This window comes from Monodon monoceros, unplaced genomic scaffold, assembly GCF_005190385.1.
Source record: "Monodon monoceros isolate NGI ecotype Baffin Bay Population unplaced genomic scaffold, NGI_Narwhal_1 Super_Scaffold_18, whole genome shotgun sequence".
Lineage (NCBI taxonomy): Eukaryota > Metazoa > Chordata > Mammalia > Artiodactyla > Monodontidae > Monodon > Monodon monoceros.
Window position 1 is genome coordinate 109,955,142 of NW_021703774.1, and position 23,962 is coordinate 109,979,103.

General features: G+C 35.1%; 1 protein-coding gene across 1 annotated transcript in view; it reads right to left on the bottom strand.

Annotated features, from left to right (window-relative positions):
• The window catches only part of ADGRL2 (adhesion G protein-coupled receptor L2), a 213,208-nt gene extending 189,481 nt beyond the window's left edge, over nt 1-23,727 (bottom strand). Inside the window, exon 1 of the mRNA XM_029230776.1 lies at nt 23,686-23,727. The gene's annotated coding sequence lies outside the window, so the exon portion shown is untranslated. The remainder of the gene's footprint in view (nt 1-23,685) is intronic.
• Between the last annotated feature and the right edge of the window lie 235 nt (nt 23,728-23,962).

Genomic DNA, 23,962 nt, shown 5'->3' on the forward strand with positions numbered 1-23,962 from the left:
ACAAATTAGCGATTACAATGAAATTTTAATGTCTTCCAAAAGTTAATAACAATGTTTGTGTGTATGTGTGCTTTTACGTGAAGAGAAAAGCAAATAGAGACAAATTGTTCAAGGAGTTTCTAGCACTATTAATTATCTTAGCGTGTGTCTGTGCCTCTGTCTGTGTGTGTTGGGGAGGTAGGAAGTAGGCAGAAAATTAATTAATGCATTTGAGTTTTTCAACTCAGAGAAGTTGAAAAGTTGGTTTTCTGCTGCATTTTACCTAGAACAGTCCTTCTCCCTTCGACTTCTTCTGTCCCAACAACTTATATAAGATAAAGATGTGTCAAGGGAACCTCAGAAATTAGAATAAAGGGGCTTACATGAAGCTTTTCAAGGGTTATATTTTGCACCCCAGCACTTTGGTCTTATTTAAAGGCAAAACATCTGACATCTTATACATTATGGTCAAAAGTATCATACTTCCATTTTAGTTCACTTATGATTCACTAAGCAAAGACTGGAACCCTACATTCAAGAGCCAAAAAGCATTTTAATCAATTTTTTCCTTCCAAATCACCAGCAAATGTTATTAATATTATCTTAAAGAGTAAATTATGGTGACCTAAATGGGAAGGAAATCCAAAAAAGGAAGAATATATGTATACATATAGCTGATTCACTTTGCTGTACAGCAGAAGCTAACACAACATTGTAAAGCAATTACACTCCAATAAAAATTAATTTAAAAAAAGAGTAAATTAATCAAAATTTCCAAGGAAGATGTTCTGACTTTCTGATGACACTTTAAATGTTGTTTCTTTTGCTTACATTCCTGTTTTTGTTTTTTTTAAAGAAAAAAAACTTACCAAAATATATTTGTAAGTACTTGGCTATCTCAGAAAATCACACTGAATATTATTTTATCTTTCTTTGATGACATGGAATTTTTCAGTGTTGAAGGACCATCAAAATGAACATTGATTATCATAGCACTTATTACACATCACTGTATTTATTGATTTACTCCTCCCCCCTAGATAGTAAACTCCTTAAAAATCTCACTAAACTTTATATGCGCAGCTGTTAGCACAGCATATAATAGAGATCACAAACCGCTGACCTATATAAAATCTAACCGACAAAGGTAATTTATTAGCCCCATAGATGTTAGGCCACACAGTGTTTTGTTTTGTTTTGTTTTTAATCTACTTTTTGTCAACTTTTAAAAATTAAAAGGCTTCAATTAAAACTTGGATTTCCAGCTTCTGGTGGGAAAAAAAAAGGAAACATCCAGCAACTTTGACATATATTACCTCATAGCAACACTCGGCAGGAGAGGCTTTCCCTTCCAAACAAAAGGTCCACTCTTGGACTCACCACATTCTCCACCATTCCTTAATACCTCCTCATAACCAAGGCAGTGTCTTGTGCCTCGAGTGACCCAATTTTTGATAAAGTTTTGTGTTCTACTTTAACAGTGGCATTAAAAGAAAGTGAAATGTATCTTCACCTCTATATCTGTAAAGTGGGAAAGGAAAGATAGATCAAGAGGACTATATATTTCTCCCAACTGCCGTGCACTCACTAACTTTTTCTTCCTGGCTTCTGTAAATATTTTAATTTTTGAGCCCTAATGGCCAATAGTTTATATGTGAACAAATGTGTGAATTATACTGTTAATACGCATTATAGGCTATGAAGAAATGTATTAAGTAGTAGTAATAGTGCTGCTCTGTGAGGCTGTACATATATACTAACTCCTCTGTGCACTTACTACATAACTCAATAATAAAGTTATAGTGCCCCCCTTATTCTTACTGATTGGCTTAATCCTCTCTACTTATATTCACATTTAATAGCTTTCTCTTTTTCTCCCCACTTGAAACCACTTTCCACCACTCTTCCACTGATGTTTACTCTTGTACTTTCTTTTCTTTCTGAGACCAGTTCAGTTTCCCTAAAGGGGAAGGTACCTTGGCATTAACAAATGATGATTTTGATTCTTCTGTAATACCTAATATCCCATAAATATAGCTCAAGGGAGGACAAATGAAAGGAACCAGTCTCTTTCAACCAAATAAATGGAAACAAACACCCTTTTAAGGATTAATACATACAGTTTAGAAGACTTACTAGTTAAACAAATAATTAAGACGTTAATTTAGCAGAAACTGTTAAGTGCAAAATGTTTTAAAGCAAACAAGCTAAGCTTTTACTAAAAATTACTAGAAGTAATTGATTGTCTCAGATATGTTCAAAAAATATTCTTTCTTAAGATTATACTTTTCAAAGGAGACTATAATTGAGATTATCTACTGAACCTGAGTTAGGAAAAATTTTTTTTTTACTATTGCTAATGTATGTTATGTTTCTTATTTTTAGTATTATTTGTATTATTATTATTCCTAATTTTATTTTTTATTTTGATTTACAAATTTGTATTATGATTACAGGTCAAAACATTTCCCCATGAACTATAACTCTATTTTACATAGCATGCCACCTAGAAAATGTGATCATAACGAACTACTCCACAAAGTGAGAATCACTCATATTAAACATGCTAGGGGCTTCCCTGGTGGCACAGTGGTTGAGAGTCCGCCTGCCGATGCAGGAGACGCGGGTTCGTGCCCCGGTCCGGGAAGATCCCACATGCCGCGGAGCGGCTGGGCCCGTGAGCCATGGCCGCTGAGCCTGCACGTCCGGAGCCTGTGCTCCGCAACGAGAGAGGCCGCAACAGTGAGAGGCCGGCGTACCAAAAAAAAAAAAAAAAAAAAAAAAAAAGCTAGCATTTAAAAATTCTTATAAATTATATTGTTGGCATAATATCCTTTATATCAGTTAAAAATCCTGAGTAACATATACACTCTGAAAAGACCTTTGTACTCATTTCATAGTCTTATTGAAATACTGCTCTCCCCTATTTAACAGTTTTACAAATTTTTCAACTAACTTCTTTTCTTAAAGCACACAAACATCTGCCTACCATTTTTCTTCTTCTTCTTTTTTTTTTATACAGCAGGTTCTTATTAGTTATCTATTTTATACATATTAGTGTATATATGTCAATCCCAATCTCCCAATTCATCCCACCACCCCCATTTTATTATTTTATTAAAAACTATCTAGGCAGCTTCATCATTAAAACTTTATTAGAACAATTATGTCTGTCAATTGTTGGGATAGACACCATTTAAAAGAAAATCATCACGAATCATTTCCCTTGCAATCTAGAACAGATATTGGCATATATGATTGAATCTCCTTCATATTAGAAGTTTTCTTTTTTTTTCACTAAGCAAGGCACTTTAAATGACGAAAACAAAATTGAGCTTCCAGTAATTATAGTATTTATTTTTCAAAAAATTTGTCTTGGACTTCCCTGGTGGTGCAGTGGTTAAGAATCCACCTGCCAATGCAGGGGACACGAGTTCGATCCCTGGTCCGGGAAGATCCCACATGCTGCGGAGCAACTAAGCCTGTGTGCCACAACTACTGAAGCCCGCACACCTAGAGCCGATGCTCCACAACAAGAGAAGCCCGCGCACTCCAACGAAGAGTAGCCCCCACTCGCTGCAACTAGAGAAAGCCCGCACACAGCAACGAACACCCAATGCAGCCAAAAATAAATAAATAAATTTATTTTTAAAAATTTGTCTTTTCTCCCTTTTCACTTTTCCTGACAAATTGTAAGATAAAAGTTATATTCAATTCATAAAATTGGATAATTAATTTGGCCAATTAACTTAGTCTGTGTCCATGCTAAAAAGTATGAAACATTTTTACTGTTATTTTTGATTCAATAGAATACATACATTAAGAAGTGAAATTTCTTTTCTTGATGCTTAATGAGCATTCCATGAGGCTATACCTAGGTGAAATCATTTATGTTCACTGCTTACTTAAAATTCTGCAATTTTGTATAGTGAAGAATTTAGTAAATACCATTTTAAATGACTTTTCTCTCCAAAAGTTTTTGAAACAGCACCACTGAAGCACTTGACATATCCTTCCCCAAAAGGCATGATATTACTTTTGAAAAATAAGGCTATATTGAAGATTAACCTTTTCTTCTCCCTTACGTTAAAAAAGATCAGTTGAAAAAGATCTGAAAAGGGCCTTATAAAGTAAAGTGTAAATTCAGTTAACTTTAGTTAATGCTAATTTTAAGATGCTATTTTTTTTAAAAAAAATTTTTCAGAAAAGCAAAGTAACTTAAAAGCTTAAAATCTGGACCAGGCCACCTGGATTCAGATCTCAGCTCCACCTTTTTCAAGCTGTGTATCCTTGCATAAGTTATGGAAGCTCATCTTTAAATTAACTGTTATTTTCTTTCCTCCCTTATAAAATGGGAAATAATAATTTCCTGTATTTTTATAGTGCTGCTGTAAGTGTTATCTGAATTAATACAGGTAGTATCTGACACGTAGTAAGTCCTCAAAATTTGCTATTATTTTGGTTTCATCAGTAGCATAAGACAGTTGACAGTTCTTCAAATACTCCTACATAAATGCCTAAAATTGTATGAGTTAATGTATAACACTTTTGAATATTCTTACATATTCTTACACACTGGGTTGTATTAGAGCAAAGAATTTTGGAAGTACATTTTGAAACATACAGCTTTATATTGACTACCTAAAAAATTATTAGCATATGTATGACAGTGTTGTTGTTGGTACTTTGTTTTATTTTGTTAGCAATTTGAAGAATCCACTCACTCTTACTTATGTTCATAGCTTATGATTTTCATTCTTTTTTAGTTATAAGTGCTTCGTTTTTCCTTAAATCCATAATATTAGAAGATTATCTGGTTAAACTTATTATACTCTGTAAGAGCTAAATACAGTTAAAGACAGTTGTCTGTTACACATCCTAATTTATATTTATTCACTTATAACACTTCAGAGTCCAAAAATAATTTGAGGAGATTTACAAACAAATAAAAATAAAAGTAATAAGAATAACCAAGCTATGGAAGCAACCTAAGTGTCCATCAACAGCTGAATGGGTAAAGAAGATGTGGTACATAAATTCAATGGAATACTCCTCAGCCATAGAAAAGAATAAAATTTTGCCATTTGCAATAACATGGATGGACTTGGAGGTTATTATGCTAAGTGAAATAAGTCAGACAGAGAAAGACAAGTACTGTATGATATCACTTATATGTGATATCATATGTGGAATCTAAAAGATAAAACAAGCTAGTGAACATAACGAAAAAGACTCACAGATATAGAGAACAATCTAATGGCTACCAATGGGGAGAGAGAAGGAAGGAGGGACAAGATCGGGGTAAGGGATGAAGAGGTACCAACTACTATGTATAAAATAAATATGCCATGAAGATATATTGTACAAAACAGGGATTATAGCCAATATTTTATAATAACTGTAACCTTTAAAAATTGTGAATCAGTATGTTATACAACTGAAACTTATATAATATTTACATCAGCTATACCCCAATTTAAAAAAAAAAAAAAGAGTAAGAATGGTAAGGCAAAGAGAAAATAAGGATTGCAAAGTAAAAAAGCAGAAAAAGTCAGTATAGGCGATGTATGCGTTTATGTGTGTTAGCCTTAGATTTGCCTTTAGTCTTTCTAGCAGCCACATAAACAGAAAGGCTGTTATAAGATTCCCAATGCTCAGCAAATGCATGACCTGATGAGACCAGGGAGAATCCTGACTAAATGGTGAAGCTGGTCAATTACTTGTCCTTCCATCTCTTCTCTACTTCTGGTCCATCTCTCCACCCTGTCTTCTGCACTATTGAGTTGATACAGCTCAGTTTTGCCTCTGCTCCACAGGTACCTTCCATCTTTCCTCTTTTGTTCTAACTACAGCAACAACAAACCCCACCCCACCCCCGCCAAAGGCTAGTTTTACCTTTTTCTGAGCTAAGTTACCTAGTGTATCGTATACACACTTCCAAAGGCTCATTCTGGCAGGTGTTTAATAGGAAGGAAGGCATGAAAATCTCTGGAAGGACTTGAGGGAGTGGAGAAAAAGACCCAAGTGGTTTTGGTAGAGTGTTCCGCATTTCCACTGCCAACCCTGGGAAACATTGTCTTAAAACAACTGAGAGAATATAACTAAATTTAATGAATTAACCATTTCTAGCAGGGAAAATGATAAACTCAGAAGAGAGACAGCGGTCCCTGGGTATAACTAAGATATACTATTATTTAACAGCTGGGTTTTAATTCAAGGAATCGTGTACAATTAATTTTTAGAATATATCTATTTTACTATAGACCACAATGAATTTTGGTGTTAGAAATTATCCCCTCATTAATATATTGTACTAATGAGATAATAAGCTTGACTTCTCAGGTTATTTGGGGATATGTCTTCTTGGATTTGCCTTTTTTTGTTTTGTTTTATTTTTACAGGATTTTGTTCAAGAGATGGGGGTGGGGCAGGCTAAGGGATGAACATTTAATCAAGCACCATCCATGTGTCAGATATCATGAAGACTTTTTAATGTTACTTCACTTTAGGGCTCGTATTCAGCGGACAAGACTTGGCAAGGCTTGCTGGTAGTTTATGGCCAGCATCTGTTCTGATCTATCAGTGCCCAAGCCCAACAATTTACACACTACTAAATATTTTAGTATTACCCCTACTTTATTTAATCTTCCAAATAAACTTCCAGGGAGACGGGAACACTGGAAGCTGGAGGCAGAGATACTACTCGGGGACGCCCTGTCCTGCCTTGCCAGCTCCTCCCCATTCTGCCTAGAGAAGGTTTTCTTGCTTGTGCTAGTTTGGTTCTAGAACTGGGAAAGCCTGATGTTTATAAGCATTTTCTTACATGGAAGTACCTAGGCCATGAGTGTAAATTATTCTAGAGTGGCCACTTTGAGTTTTAAAAAATTGTGGTTTTCAACCCTGGTGGTAGTGTCCCCGGCAGCTCTGTGGCGCATAGGGAAGCCGAAGAAGAGAAAGGCCAAGCCAAGTTACGCTTCATCTGCATGCACCAGCTCCTGATACAAGTGGCCACCTGGATCCAGGTGGAATCCACTTCGGTATTTTTTTTTCCGGCCATGCCGTGTAGCTTGTCTTGTGGGATCTTAGTTCCCTGACCAGGGATTGAACCTGGGCCTTAGGCAATGAGAGCACGGAGTCCTAACCATCGGACCGCTAGGGAATTCCTTACTTTGGTATTTTTGTCTAAATACATTAGGAAATGGCAGGTGTGCATGTGATATCTTCCTGCCCATCTATAACCAACCTAAAATGCTGTAAGTCCTATGATAAATGAGGAAATTGTGACAAAGAAAGGTTAACTTGCCTAAGGTGCCTAATGGTAAAAGAAACATTAGATGTGTCTTTAAGACTAACGCCTAAACATCTTGTTTCAGTTTTCTTTTATCTGAAAACCCTTTTCCTCTGAAAACAATCTTACACAGCTGCCCAATATATTAATAAGAAACAAGTATGCCTGCTCTGATTAAAGCAAGATAAAGGCCAAGGGTTCACTCTCAGTTATGCCCTCATCACTAATTTTAGCAGTTCCTGAAGTACCTCCACAAAACGCAATGTTGTGCTCTTTAGAGTTGAAAAAGCACTGACTTAAAAAATGCTGCCACCCTCAGACCCACTCTGTGTTGTTCACCTTGGTAAATAATTCATTTAACAAACATAGTGTATAGCTACTGAGTGCCTGACCCTAGGAATACAAGGATAAATAAATAGTGTGTGCCATCCAAAAGCTCATAGTCTGAGGAAGAAGGAAAAGAAAAAGAAAAAGAAATTAAAATTACCACTGATATCGAGCCTTTCTGTATCGGTTTTCAGAACTGTAAAAGATAGGAATGTTTAGCCCTTTTAACAGATGAGAAAACTAAAATCAGAGAAGTTAAGAGGATGCATTGTCATGTATCCCTTGAGTAAGGAAATAAAGATTACCATCTTGGTCTCAGGGACGCCAAAACCCAGGCTCTTTCTTCTGTGTGATGCAGCCTACGATTTGTTGTGAATCTTTAACAAAGTAAGCACATTTCATTCACCACAGATTTAAATTTAAATTGCAAATCACTTAAACGGGAAGGAAAAAAAGCCCAGAGAAACCTACAGATTAAACCATTAAAATCATTATCATAATAATACCACTTTACACAACCACTATTATTACACATCTGTTATCTCCTTCCCTTCTCACAACAACTGTGTGAGGTAGGAAGGGTGGCAGATATTATTATTTGGATTTCACAGAAAACGAAGTAAGACTCTGGGCTATTAATGGAAGGTAACGTGGTAGGGGTGAAATTTATTGCCTTAAGGAAAAAGATAAACTTTTCTTGCAGTAACTATCCCTAACTAACTGTGAGACTGTGGAAAAGTCAACTAGCTAACGTTTTTAGGCCACAATTTGCTCATCTGTAAAAGTAGAGGGTCCAGACATTTCATCTTTACGTTAAGGGACCTTCAGTTCTGACATGTGATGAATCTGCAAGCTAATATATGGCTTCACTAGAATAGAATCTACCTTCTGTTCCAAAGTTTTCTAGGATTTCACTCTGCTTGTTAATATAAAGCTGTATGGAAACTTCCTGGTTTCCTGGGCATAAAGTTTGGTCATATAAACAATTTAATCTTTAATCCAATCTATTTTAAATTATAAGTAGACCATGCTGATTAAAAGGTAACTGAATAATCCTTGCCGGTTAGAAGCAAGGAACCTACATGTAAATTAGAGTGGGTAAAGGAACACTGGAGAAAAATCTAGATGAACGTAACATGAAAAACACAGAGAAGTGATAGCATTATATGATTGCATTACAGACTTCCTGGTCAGAAGGATACTTTTCTAGTGCAGGCCACAAAATTATCAGGGCAGCTCACATCTTAGTGTTAGGGATTTTAGTCTCAAAGTATCCACAGAAACTCTCGTTCCTCAGAAAGTAACACACTGACAATTTCTTGACCAGCCTTGCTGATAATTTCATTTCCCAGAAGGCAGAGTAAGCAGTAAGGGGAACTCTACTCTGGACCCAATTCTGACAGAAACCAGTAGGTAAAATAAAATGATTGGAACCTTGGGGAAAAGTAACCATGCGCTCTTGCAGTTTGATTTAAGCAGTGTTCTGCCTATGCAAAACACAAATGATTCTAATGAGCAAGAAAATGGGGAGGAAACTAAAGAAGCCAGTATGCTGCACAGGGAGCTACTGACAGGTGCTGAATTTCAAACAGCATATGCAGAAGATGGTAAAAGGGGACACATAATCAAGCACAAATATGTGAAGGTAGCATAGACCTATAAAAATAACATCAGCAATACTAAAGCACAAAATGAGCTGCGGCTTGTGAGAGAGAGCAAAGAGAACCAAAACTGATCTCCTTAGCATGAAACGAGGAATAAAATCCATACAGGAGCAGGTCCATTTTCTAAAGTTGAAAATGTAACATTCATTCATGTAAAAGAGAAAGCAAAATGTCTTTACTCCTTTATGTTTCTTCCCTGCTGGTTCATTCATCTCTGTTTACATGTCACCTATTCAGAGAGGACCTGGACCACCCTTTCTAAAATAATTCTCTCTGACATCCTCTAACCCTTAAACTTTTCATTCCTCTAATCACTGACTGCCATTATTTTACATACTTAATCTACTTCTTTCTGCTGTATTAGGATGTAAGCTCTATGAGTGCAGGGACTTTGATTTGTTCAGTACAGTATCTCCAGGCCTTGTATGAACCAAGTACTATTCAATAAATATTTGTTCAATGAATGAAGTCAGACTACTAGAATGAATGAAGTCAGACCACGAGACATTGGCTAAAAATGGAAAGGCAAAATAGGTAAAGGGATTATAATATAGGTGACATTTATCGAGTCCCTAGTAGGTGTCATACACTCAGTATTTAGATGTATTCAAGCATGCCTTATATCGGGTTGAATAGTTTGTCCCAGATCACACAACTAGAGAAGTATAGACCTAGGATTTGAATCAAGATAGTTAAGTCTATGGTCTGAGTACTTTACCTGTATGCTATACTGGGAGACTCTGACTAGTCTAGCTGACAATATGCCTCTTGACCTTTCTGAATTATTACCAGAGACTTCTAAGTGAGATGGAGTATTTAGCTGATCACCTTTGAGAAAATACAGTAGAGGGGATAAGAGAAGAATACTTTATGTTCAAAAAATTGCAGAGTCTGCAAACTTCAGATCCATGAAACTTATGTTGTGTGGGGGGAGAATAGCCTAGATCATACTTATAAAAGATAATTTTGTGCACATTTTTAAAAAGTGGTTGTTAGGAAAAAGTATAAATTCAACAAGAATAAGCTATTCAGCCCAATTTTATATGTTCTGTTGTACAAAGTTAATAAACTAGTATATCAAGGCACTAGCTATTTGGATTCTAGCAAGTCATTTAATAAGGTCTTTCTTTTTTTTTTTTTTGGCAGTACGCGGGCCTCTCACTGTTGTGGCCTCTCCCATTGCAGAGCACAGGCTCCGGACGCGCAGGCTCAGCGGCCATGGCTCACAGGCCCAGCCGCTCCGCGGCATGTGGGATCTTCCCGGACCGGGGCACGAACCTGTGTCCCCTGCATCAGCAGGCAGACTCTCAACCACTGTGCCACCAGGGAAGCCCTAAGGTCTTTCTTTATAACCTTGTGGACCAGATGGAGAAATACAGGTTTAGGGATAGTACTATTATGTGTTTTCATATCTGGCTGAATGATTGCACCCAATGGCAATTTTAATGAATCTGTATCAGCCTGAAGGAGGGTTTGTCCAGTGATATACCACAGGCCTTTGTCTCTGGCCTTGTCTAATGTGAACATATTTATCAATGACTGAGATAAAACCATAAGAAGGCATTCCTATCAAAAATCAGTTACATGAGATAAGGAAGGTGAGTAAATACACTGGATTACAAGATTAAGATCTGAAAGTTCTTAACAACTAAAAGATGAACAAAATCCAACAATATACAATTTGGTTGGAATAACTGTGAAGTCCTGCCTTGGGACCAAAACAACAACTACCTAAATTCGATTTGAGGGATATATGACGTAGTAACAGTACTCATGGGAAAATAGAGGAGCTTTACTTGGCAGTGAATCAATGGTATAATATGGTTACAAGAAGGATGGGGGAGGGGGAGGAAAAGGAGAAGAGGAAGAAGAACAAGAAGAGAAGAAAAAGATGAAGAAATAATTTGGCTGCATTAATAAATTTAAGATGTGCATAGAATAATGGGGGACATAATCTGACTAACTTCGAGCTGTTCAGATTACCATGCTCAGTTCTGAGAGCTACATTTTACGGAAGATATGAATGAAAAGATTTGAAAACTTCTAGTATTTAGCAGGCTGCGTGGTAAAGGGACTTAAAACCATCTCATATGAGAAAAGGCTGAAAGGACTGAGGAACTTTTAGCCTGAAAGTTGTTTTATTTGATAGCTATATTGGAATACTGTAAACATAATAATAATAATTTGAATCATTATTCATCACTTATTATTCGCTAGGCACTATGCTAATCATTTTACATTAATTAATGCTAGCCACAACCCCAATAGTGGGTTCTGGTTATAGATTAGAAAACTGAGACTGAGAGATATTAAGTAACATACCCAAGGCCATAAACGCTAGTGAGTGATAATGCTTCCATTTGAACCCAAGTCTATCTTTCTCCAGTACTGCCCACTTATCCTCTACAGCAGGCTCCCCCCAATAGATAGAAACTAAATTGTATTATGTATGTGTGTGTATGTTTACATATGATAAAGTTATGTGAAATAACAGAGAATCAAAACTGTTTACAGTATTAAAAAACTGGAAATAGATACATCAGAATTTTAAAAGTGATTGTTTTTGGTACTGGGAATATAGCTATTTCCTTCTTTTGTCTACTTCTTTTAATTTTCCAGATCTTCTTTACTAAGCCTATCCTAGTTTTATAAAAATATCACCTATATTTTTTTAATTAAAAAATTATTATGTGAAAGAGAGATTAGCTTTATTCTGAATTGTCCAAAGAGGCTGAATTAGGATGCTGCAAGATACAACGAGGCATATTTCAGTTTAAAAACAGAACCTCTTGTAGTCGGAAATTTTCAAAGACGCAATATCTTGATAGAGGAAATACTGATTTTCCTGTTCGTGGAGATGCTAACCCAAGTTTGAAAACACTAAAATTTTATTGTTCTATGTGGTTAAATAAGCCAAGGACTAGGTAGTTAATATATCACTGGTTAATATATCACTTCATACTGAGGTCTTTCAGACTGCTTAAGGGGTCTTATTTTATAAGTACTTTTAATAAAATATTTGTGTAATGAATACATGAATGTATACATTTAGAACAGGAAAAGTAGACCATGGATAATATTATTTTTTGTACCAGCCTTTTCACAAAGTATGCACAGGTAGTAAAGACTGTACTGAAAGGTCACGCTCATTTGTTTGTTCAAGTTCCAGGGTACTCCTGGCTGTTGACATCTGAGCACAGAATAAGTGGTCCCTCCAGGAAGCTTCATTTGGGCATGACCTCTTCTCACACAGTCTACCTCTCTGCCTACATTCCAGGCTCTTGCAAGCATCCCTCCTTTTTTTTTTTTTTTTTTTTTTTATCCCTCCTTTTTTAAAAAAAAAAAAAACAAACCAGGACTTCTATTAACTAAACTGAAAACTCCACAAAATCGGGAATCATGTCTGTTTTGATCTTCTTATACTATATAATGCTTGATATAATAGACACAAAACAAGTATCAATAGAATTAATCAGTTTGGAAGATATATTCAGCAAGTTTTTCTTTTGTTATCTAAGTATGGTTAGAAAGAGCGCCTTTGATTTCAAGTATAGACTAACAGCAGAGTTTATCTCAAAGGATTGCCATTATTTGTTATCTTTTTCTAGATTCCTGTTTCCTATCTGTGAGTAGATACAAAGACCCACTGCTTTAGGCCTTGAAGCTGTTTTTTTAATTAAGAAAAGCAGTATGATTTTTCTTTTCAGAGTATAAAGTTGTTAAATTTTGCCATATGATAGGTGTATGAATTAAGTTTACAATATGGAGGTCTAGAGAAGAATTTGAGACATTACTTCCTTTTTTCCAAGGTGAACTCTAAACCCACTTTTCATTTGTGTTCCTACCACACAATTTGTATCAATATTAAAACGGCCAGGCCACAAAATAACTATAGGAGAAGCAAATGTTTCTGCCAGTTCTTTCATATAGTTGGAGACAGTAGTGACGGGGACATCCTAGTTCTGAAACCTGCTTAATCAGTTTCACTGTGCACAGACTGGATAGGCTTCATTTATTCTTACTATTATACATATTAAAGTATCTTCATAACATTTTTGTAGCTTCTCAGGGTACGGACATACTTACAATAAATATAGGCCTTCAACAGGAAAATTCCTGAAATGCATCATCAATGTAAAAGAATAACCACTCTACTTTAAAAAAGTGTAAGTAGATTTATTATTAAAAAAACACTGTGATAATGAAAGGCACAGTAAGAAATACAGGACAAAAGGCCGAGGTAGGAAGTTTTGAGGAAGATATCACATGACCATTAATAAAAAGATGGGCAAATAAAAGTAACAGTTGTCCATTACTTATATGATCAACTTAGGAACATATTAAAAATACCAATTTCTAGCCCACAAGCCTGTAGATTCTGAATCAACAGATATGGTCTGGGGCCTAAAAATCTGTAATTAAAAAATGCCACCCGGGCTTCCCTGGTTGCGCAGTGGTTGAGAGTCCACCTGCCAATGCAGGGGCTGGTTGCGCAGTGGTTGAGAGTCCACCTGCCGATGCAGGGGACACGGGTTCGTGCCCCGGTCCGGGAAGATCCCACATGCTGCGGAGCGGCTAGGCCCGTGAGCCATGGCCGCTGAGCCTGCGCGTCCGGAGCCTGTGCTCTGCAACGGGAGAGGCCACAACAGTGAGAGGCCCGCGTACCACAAAAATAAATTTTAAAAAAATGCCACCCCAAATTCTGATGCACAGCCAGGTTTAGGAACCATAGACTATATACTAAGGATAAGAAGAGAGTACAGAGTAGATTTCATTCTCAACAAATTCACAATCTAGTGACCAACATGACTATGAATGCTTGAATTAGAATGATGAGGAGCTGCTGGTTATTAGAATATTTCAAATAAGAAAAACACAGCCTAAATTAAGGTAGTAATAGTGAAAACAAAGAGTAGAGCAGACATTTGAAAGAAATCTTATGGGTAGATTTGACAGACAGGGTTATGTCTTCTGAGAACTCTCCCTGGCTTGTAGATGGCCATCTTCTCTCTATGATGTCTTCATGTCATCTTCCTCTCTATGTCTTCATGTCATCTTCTTAAAAGGACACCAGTCATATTGGATTAGGGCTCACCCCCAATGACCTCATTTAATCTTAATAACTTCTTTAAAGACTATCTGCAAATATAGTCATATTTTGAGGTCCTGGGGGTTTGGACTTCAACACATGAATTTTGGAGGGACATAATTCATCCCTTAACAACTAACTAGAAATAAAACAGACCAGCCAGGTCCTTAACATAGCATAAAATGCTCAATAATTGTTACATTCATCCCTTAAATTTCAGTCCTTTCCTCTTCCATTCAGGCTATGTAAAATCTCAAGTAGAAAGTAACCACAAAGTAATATTACATGCAGAAAGGCCTTCTTGATGGAAGCCCTCTAGATACCAGAAGTTTAACTGTCCAAATACTAGTGGTCCTAAACCTTGTCATAAGGAATAATCTTAGGTAATCCTTACTTTGACCTGCCTCGGGAATAAAGCAGAGGCGAGAGGTATGTTCTGGTCCAGGCAGGGCTTCAAAAAAACTCACCCAGGAACTCTTCCCAATTCCCTTCCCTTATGGTGGAAAAGGTATTAAAGGCATTATTCATCCATCACCTCCTATGACTATCAGCATGGAGGAAAACCATCTCCGAATTTAATTTTCCTTATATAAAGGTATCAGGACTATTTTAGTTGCAAGTTACAGAAACAACTCAAATAAGCTTCAGCAAAGGCAATTTACTGGTTCATGGATCCCTAGAAAGTTTAATAACTAGAATTAAGGTTCCGAATCAGTCTTCCCTGGGTTTCATCAACCAGTATATTCTCTCTTTGCCTAAGAGTCTGTTCTGTGATTCCAGTTTATAAAATCACAAGGACAGACTATGACTGGCTCAGCTTTGGCCAAGTGCCCAACATAAGACCAATCAGAGGTTCAAGGTTAAATGAGAAGACAAATTCTTTTTAAAAATTTTCAAAACACAAATGTAAAGAAAGTTCTTGAAAAAGAAACACTATACTTGGGAATTCCCTGGCAGTCCAGTGGTTAGGGCTCAGTGCTTTCACTGCTGAGGGCTCAGATTCAATCACTGGTGAGGGAACTAAGATCTCACCAGCCACACAGCATCCAAAAAAAGAAAAAGAAAAAAAAAAATCCTAGAGATACTCTGATAATTTATAATATATTTATCATTTTGAGCATTTAGCTAAAAGGAATCTATCTAAAAATACTAAAGATAGAAAAAAAAATATTCTATATTATAGACAGCAATATATTACATAGACAGAAATATATTATTTTTAGCTTAATACAATATTTACAATTATACTTGTTCATTTAAACTAAACAGAAAAGTACCTATTCTTATTTCTAATTTTTTTTTGTTGTTGTTCACTGCAGTTCTTATAGCTTGAAAGTTAAATGTCAAGATCAAACTCCATTTTAGTGTAACTAGGTTTAGCTTAGCAAGTTAAAACTTGATTATATTGTTAATTTCTAATTTTATAGAAAAGAAGGGTTTACATGTTATTTTGAGGAAATCAAATGTTAAAAAATAATTTAATTTTTAGATATAGTTTTATGTGCAACAAGAATGGGAATAAAAGAGAAGGGGACACAAAAGAATGATAATGGCAATTTCAATATTTGAAGTCTTTGTGGGTCTAATTCTGCTTTTTATCTTTTTTTACCTGAGTCCTGCTCATTTGTTCTTTGTTGTTTTTGTTTGTTTTACAGTGTTTTTGTGATTTCTGATTGTGGGCTTGTTGTACTCATGGAATTTTATCTGTAAAAATTCTTGGAGAGATGGAATAAAGTTAGGCTCTCCAGAGGGGATTTTCTTTTGATTCTGCCAGGCACAAAAGGTACAACTAGGGACAAGTTTAAGCTAAATTTCTTATCTTGGAGTCTTTAGACCACTGAGATTATAAAATTCTTGCTGGAAACAGTAATGTCAGTTTCTGATTATGCTATTTCAAGGGAGAATTTTTTTCTCTTTAGTTATGCATTTAAGACTTGTAATTTACCTTGCAGTCCTCTGTGGGATGGATTTATTTGTAGATCAGGTTAACAATGAGGATATATCCATTTTGCATTCCAGCACTGAATCCTGGGCTTTGTCATTTTCCCCTTGTGCCAGCAAGGACATGAAAAGTGAAATTCATGTTCACCCCACTCAGTAAATGTCCTTAGAGTGAGAAATACTTCAGTTCTTAGCAATCCTTTGTGAGAAAAATCATATTTTCCTCTAAATTAATGTAGGAAAAAACACATGATAAAATTCAGCATCCTCAAAGATTAAAAACAAAGCAAACTAAAAATAAAAAGAAAATTTCTAACTTGATAAAGGATATCTACAAAAAAACCTACAACTTTTTTTTTTTTTTAATATTTATTTATTCATTTGGCTGCACCGGGTCTTAGTTGTGGCATGCGGGATCTTTGGTTGCACCATGAGAACTCTTAGTTGCGGCATGTGGGATCTACTTCCCTGACCATGGATCGAACCTAGGCTCCCTGCATTGGGAGCACAGAGTCTTAGCCACTGGACCACCAGGGAAGTCCAAAAAACCTGCAACTTAATGTTGAAATGTTCAAAGCATTTCATTTTAAAAATCAGGAAAAAAGAAAGTTGTTTACTATTACAATTTCTATATAGTACTGAACTAGAGGTCTGGTAGGTGGAGTACACAAGGAAAAGATGAAAGTATAAGAACTGGAAAGGAAGAAATAAAGCTGGCATTACTAACAGAAGTTAGATTGCTTACGTAGGAAATCCTAGAGAAAATACAGATAAATTATGATAATTAATAAGAAAGTTTTGAAGATTTGTTGAGTAAAATAAAAATACAAAATTATTTTTATTTCCATGTGTCTCATACATTAGAAACTATCACTACACAAAAGAAATTATTGGAAGATATAATTTTAAAATATTTTATTAAAAAGTATTTAGAGATAAATCTAACAAATTTATGGGAGAAATAAAATCTTTTTGAAAAACGTTATAGAAAATCTAAACAAATGGAAAAGTAAACCATATTCTTGGATTGGAACACTAAAATTTATAATACAAGTATAAGTTCCCTTCAGATTGATCTGTAGATTTTAAAATATTTCAATCAAATTTTTTGCATGTGTAGGAGGTGGCATTGACAAGCTTTTTCCAAGACTTATATAGAAAAGTAAAGGGCCACAGGAACAAAGGAATTCTTGAAGAAGAATAGAAGAACTTACCAAATTTTTACAGTTATTATAAAAATAATTTTAGCAGTATAATATTGGTGAAGAGGTAGAGTAAAACACAGACCTGAAAACTAGATTATAAATACGGTATATGGAAACTTGATTCATGAAAAGTCTGACTCTGAAGATCAGCGAGGAAAGCATAAACTATTCAATACATGGTGCTAAGACTATGGTTTCTAGTTTTAATAATTTATTTCTGCCTTACATCATAAAAAACAATTTTTCAGGGCTTCCCTGGTGACGCAGTGGTTGAGAGTCCGCCTGCCGATGCAGGGGACATGGGTTCGTGCCCCGGTCTGGGAGGATCCCACATGCCGTGGAGTGGCTGGGCCCGTGAGCCATGGCCACTGAGCCTGTGCGTCCGGAGCCTGTGCTCCGCAACGGGAGAGGCCACAACAGTGAGAGGCCCGCATACCGCAAAAAAAAAGAAAAAAATTTCAAATTGATTAAAGACTTAAATGTAAAAAGCAAATGTTAAAACACAGAAGATAAAGGGTAAGATTCCTTGAGTGGAAAATGTAAAAATTAAGCAAAACAGGAATGTTTGCTAAGTTTAACTGCATTAAGATTAAGAGCTCTGTCCATAAAAGGGCACCTTAAAAAAGTGGAAAGACAATTCATGAACTAGAAAAGGACATTTGTCACACAAATAAAGAAGAATGGATTAGTATATGTATTACCTAAAATTCATTTTTTAAAAATTGTTTAAAAGGAATCAGTACCTCATAGAATAGGAGGCTGTAATTGTCAATAATATGAGAAAAGATACACAATCTTATTAGTAATCAAGGAATTGAAAATTGAAACTCTGAGGAGTTGTTATTTCACCTTCACAAAATTGATAAAAAATTTTAAAGCATCTGACAATATTAGGTGCTGACAAGAATGCAGATCTATTGGAACATTGACATTTATAGTCCTGGGAGGGGTATAAAATTGATACTTTGAACAACAGTTAGCAATTATCTAATAAATTTGAAATTTTCCATACTCTATGACTCAGCAATTTCACTTTCAAGCATATATTCTAGAGCAAAGTTTCTCAGCCTTGTACTATTGGCATTTTAGTTCAGATAATTCTTTGTTGGGGGAGCCGTCTTGGCCTTATAGGATGTTTAGGGCATCCCTGGCCTTTACTTACTAAAAACCAGTAGCATGCTCCAAGTTATGATAACCAAAAATGTTTCCACACATTGCCAAATATTCCTCAGGGCAAAATCACTCCAGGTTAAGAACAACTTGCCCTAGAGAAATTTTTGTACCTATCCATTTGTACATGTTAAAGAATGTTCATAGCAGGACTATGTGTAATAGTAAAAAGAAAACATAAAGAACTGAAGCAGCCCCAAAATCCATCAACATTAAAGAGGAGAAATAAATTATGTCATAAAATGGAATACTATACAACAGTGTAAACTAATGGATTATAGTTATGTGCAGTAAATGGTTGAAACTCAAGACTTAATGTTGAATGAAAAAGTAACTTTCATTTATATATTATTGCAAACATGTAAACCAATTTGTATGTTTAGGGATGCAAATACATGAGACAAAATTACAAGGGAAAACAAGGGAGAGAGAACATTTAGAACAGTGTTTAACTCGTTGAAATGAGGGTTAAGTAATTGTAGAAGGGAAACAGGGGACTTAAGTATTTTTGATTTGTTACTTATTATGTATTTGAAATTTTACTTTTTAGCTACTAAATATCAAAAAAATTTTTTTTTAAGAAACAAGTTTTTTTTTTTTCTTTTTTATGGTATGTGGGCCTCTCACTGTTGTGGCCTCTCCCGTTGCAGAGCACAGGCTCCGGACGCGCTGGCTTAGCGGCCATGGCTCACGGGCCTAGCTGCTCCACGGCATGTGGAATCTTGCCGGACCGGGGCATGAACCCACGTCCCCTGCATCGGCAGGCTGACTCTCAACCACTGCGCCACCAGGGAAGCCCGGAAACAAGTATTTTAACCTTATAAACTGTGTAAAACAATTCAGTAGTACCCCAGAAATATATTTTTTAATTTATTTAATAATTTTAGTTTATATATTTGATTGGTATGTTTATATATTTGAAATAATTTTAGAAGCCAAGTGGTTAAAACAAAACGGATTAACCATTCATCAAGAAAGACATTCTGTCTTCAAAGACAATGGCTACTAATAGATAACATATTTAACTAACTGCTTTAAAAGCAGGGCTTTTTTTTTTCTTAAATAGGATAATCTAATGGCAGTAATCAGCACACAGAGTGAACTCCCTCTTGTAAAAAGCGCATCAATTGTTTTTCCTAATTAAGATGAATATTATTCCTGTGAAATGAACCAAAAAGTTGTTTGAAACCGGAAATCCCAAAAGAGATCTATAATCTAGAAGGATAATTGCATACAATTTTAATTGAAAGAAAAGGAGAGGCCTGTTTTTATCTTTGCTTTTTTCAAAACCTTGAAAGTAATCAACCTGTTGTCCAATTAACAATGTTTTAATATTACTATCATCTGACCTAAAACTGGACATTTGATATATTGGAAACTGTTGTAGAATTTTAAAAAATAAATGGCAAAATGACTACTGGCTACAGTTAAGTCCAACATGGCACTTTAATGAAATAAAGTTACAAATTTTTATTAATATCCCCAGAAATAAAGTATATTTTATTGTTGATTAAAGATTAGGTGCTGTGACTATTCACAGAAATATGCACTCAAACTTTGTTCATTGTGGATGAGAGGAAACATCTATTTTGTTGAAATACAAATTACACTGAGAAATTTTCTTTATTTAAATTGTTGTCATTTATCTCCAATCTGTTAAAGATTTTTGGTAATGCTGAAGATTTATTCTGTTCAGTTTTAATAGATACATGTCAACAAAATATATATTTACATTTCAACTCATTTCACATAGTAATTCAGAACTTTGGCTGCTTATTTAAATTTGCACACTTATAAGGCAGAAAGAAATAATTTGAATAAGCAGATGTATTATTTATCCAATAATTTGTTACATTGACCCTGCTCTTTGTTATGGACAGGAGGTTAATTTTGTTTGCTTTCTAAAATGTCACGTTATGTTAGTTGTACTAAAGATGTTACATAGTGGATGCAAAAAATAAAATAATAAATTAAAATTTTTGATTCCTGGTATTTCAGTTTAGCATCTTGGCAGCATAAACCTATTAGAAATATATATTTCCATGTTCAAATAGGGATGAATTTGGCTCCCCATTCGTTAGAAGGGGCTGATGTTAGATTTTCTCTCACACACTAAATATAGTGGTACCTCATTCAAGGTGAGAAAATTCAGGTTAAATTTCTAGGTACGTTTTTTAAATTTTTTTTAATTTTTTGGATATTGTCCAGATGCAGTGTATGTAGTTTCAGGTTTTTTTTTTTTAATTTATTTATTTTTGGCTGTGTTGGGTCTTCGTTGCTGTGCGCGGGCTTTCCCCAGTTGCGGCGAGCAGGGGCCACTCCCCAATGCGGTGCGAGGGCCTCTCATTGTGGCGGCTTCTCCGGTTGCAGAGCACGGGCTCTAGGCGTGTGAGCTCAGCAGTTGTGGCTCACGGGCTCCAGAGCACAGGCTCAGTAGTTGTGGCGCACGGGCTTAGTTGCTCTGCGGCATGTGGGATCTTCCCGGACCAGGGCTCGAACCCGTGTCCCCTGCATTGGCAGGCGGATTCTCCACCACTGCACCACCAGGGAAGCCCTCTAGGTACGTTTTAAAAATAGTAATATGGAAAGAATATCAGCAAAATACACAGTATATAATCTCTCATTTACAGTATATAATTTGAATTGATATAAGTGAATTTTGCAAATAAATGAAATTTACCCTTTTAATCATTAAAACCTTTTTCATTTTAACAACTCCCAAATCGCCCAATATTATCTTTTGCTCTGTATAGTAAGTTTAAGGATATATTATTTCATTGTAAAATTCTAGGGCTAGAAAGGAATTTAGATTTTATTAAAAATCTTCCAGTATGACTGCTCAATTTAACAGATCAGGAATTTTGAACCCAAGTGTATGATATGTCTTACTCAATATCATACAACTAATCTTGGTTCCTCAGTTCTTACTGGTGGTGAATAGGTGTGAAAAGCCTCTAGCTTTTCAATGTGTTCTTCTCTGGTCCCTCCCAGCTTTGCTAGTTTGCCTTCCAGTTTGTGAGCTAGACAATCAGAGAACCAGTTCTGTCATAATTTTATGCAGACTGAGAACAAGTAAGATGGAAGTGAGGACCTGGGAAGCATTAATGTGAACTGTATTAGATCCTTACTGGAGCACCTCTCCCTCCCTAAAATGTCTTCTAAAATTATTGGCTTATTTCCAGATAAGTTGCTGGACACGTGAGATGTAATTACAATTGATATTTTAATGCTGAGTTTACAATGTATGATAAATTACTCTTGAGAAGAAATCTTTAATCTCAAAAATATTTGATTATTTGCATTATTTATTATGCTTACTATAATATGATTTATTAACATTATTTTAGGTTAAAACCACCACTTCTGCTAACATACTTTGTTTTCTTTTAATCTTGGATCTTAAAATAAGTCTGCACATTCAAGTTGCAAAGATGACAATTGGTTGTAGCTGGGTAAATTACACAGTAGATTTTAGATCAAAGTTTTCTGCTATTACTAACTAGTATGATCTACTGACAAAGTGTGAGTTTATTTTAAAAGGTTTACCTTCATATTTTGGCCTTTTCCTATGTAGATTTTTCCTTCTGAAAAAAGTTCATAAAACACCAAATACTTATATGCTAAAAACCAATGTGAAGCTGCAGATCTTTTTATTTCAGTTTAAAAAGGTTTATTTTTTTTCACACATATGCCTGAATTATAGGAGTGCTTCTGTATTAGAGTAAAATTAATAAAAGTAATAGCTTCAACCTAATTTTAAATGCTTCATTGTTTTATTGTATAATTTTACTCAATTAATCTTCAATTTGTATTTTTAGTTCCTTATGGGATTAGGAAGGTTTGGGAGGTTTTTGTTTTCTTTTTTAATTGTATAAGATCATTTTGGTTATGCAATTGTCACAAAGAGGTATTTCCTCAACTGTATGTATATATATATTTTGTTAATAATAATATACTGTTTTGAATAGCCTGTTATTCAAATAATGCTTTTATTCGGATAAGAATAATAATACATATTTATTATAGGAAATTCAGAAAATTAAGAAGAAATGAAGACTACTGAACTACCTATGTTCCCACTGTTTGTGTGCCTTTTGTTAGTCTTTTTTCTAAGCCTACAGAGTATGGTTCCAATTGTCTCTCCTCTCAATACACAAGCACAAATGCGCACAACATATAATGTATTTATAATGCGTTCTGCTTTTTCACTTAACATAGCACTTTTCGATGATTGGTTTATTGCAAAGTGATTTTTTTCTACAGTGAGAAATTCCTTCTTTTTATAGGGAATATGCAAGAACCACTGGGGGGAAAAATTTTGTAGGAGACAGTAATAACTTGTTAAGGAATATCATTTTACATGGACCTTTCCCATTCAATAAGATTGATTTTTATTGTTATTTAAATTGTAAAGAGGTTATGATTAAGACTAAATTTAATATTACCATTTCAAGTCATAAAGACAACAAAACTATGAGTTTAGACAAAATCATACAGTAGCTAGCTTGCCTTGGAGAAGTTATGATATATACTTTTAGAAAACAAACATTTTAAAATTCACAGATGCTGCAAAGCCCTGGTCAAACATAGATTACAATCAGTTTTTATGTAACAGTAAAAATTCCAAAGGACTCTTACCCACCCACTCTCAATATGTATCACAGATATGCTTCTTCTTTTTGCTCACAGAAAGTAAACCACATTTATTTCTATATCTGTGTGTATTTTAAAATAAATTACCGCAGAAAACAAAATATGGAGTACACTGTGTTCAAATGCAAACCAACAGAGAAAGCAAAAACCTTATATTCCCTCTGAAGAGCCTGTAGCATAGTTGGTGAGAATTTTGGAATGCTTATAGAATTTGAATGCGGTATCCATTTATTTCAAGAGTATATGCTACCTTATAATTATCAGATCGTTCAATACATTTAGCAAATGATACTCCACTTTTATTATAACAATTCATTTTTTCTTGTTTGTGTTCAGTACTATCAAATATAGAAAGAACTCTTTACTTACCATTCGGGGAAAGATGAAATTTATCATTGTTCCATAAATACTCTGGAAAGCAAAGAAAATATTATTATTTATTATATCTCCATCCACAGGGATCCTAACTGCCAAATGTAATGCATCAGCACCAAAACAAAAATGAAGTAAATCTATTGCAGAAAACACAAATCAGTGTTCTAAGAATTCTTGAATGTGTATTACATGCCTTTGGACAGAGCTACTTTAGGATTAAACAACTGTTGTGAAAAGTACTTTCAAAGTCAGGAATAAAACATTTTATTTT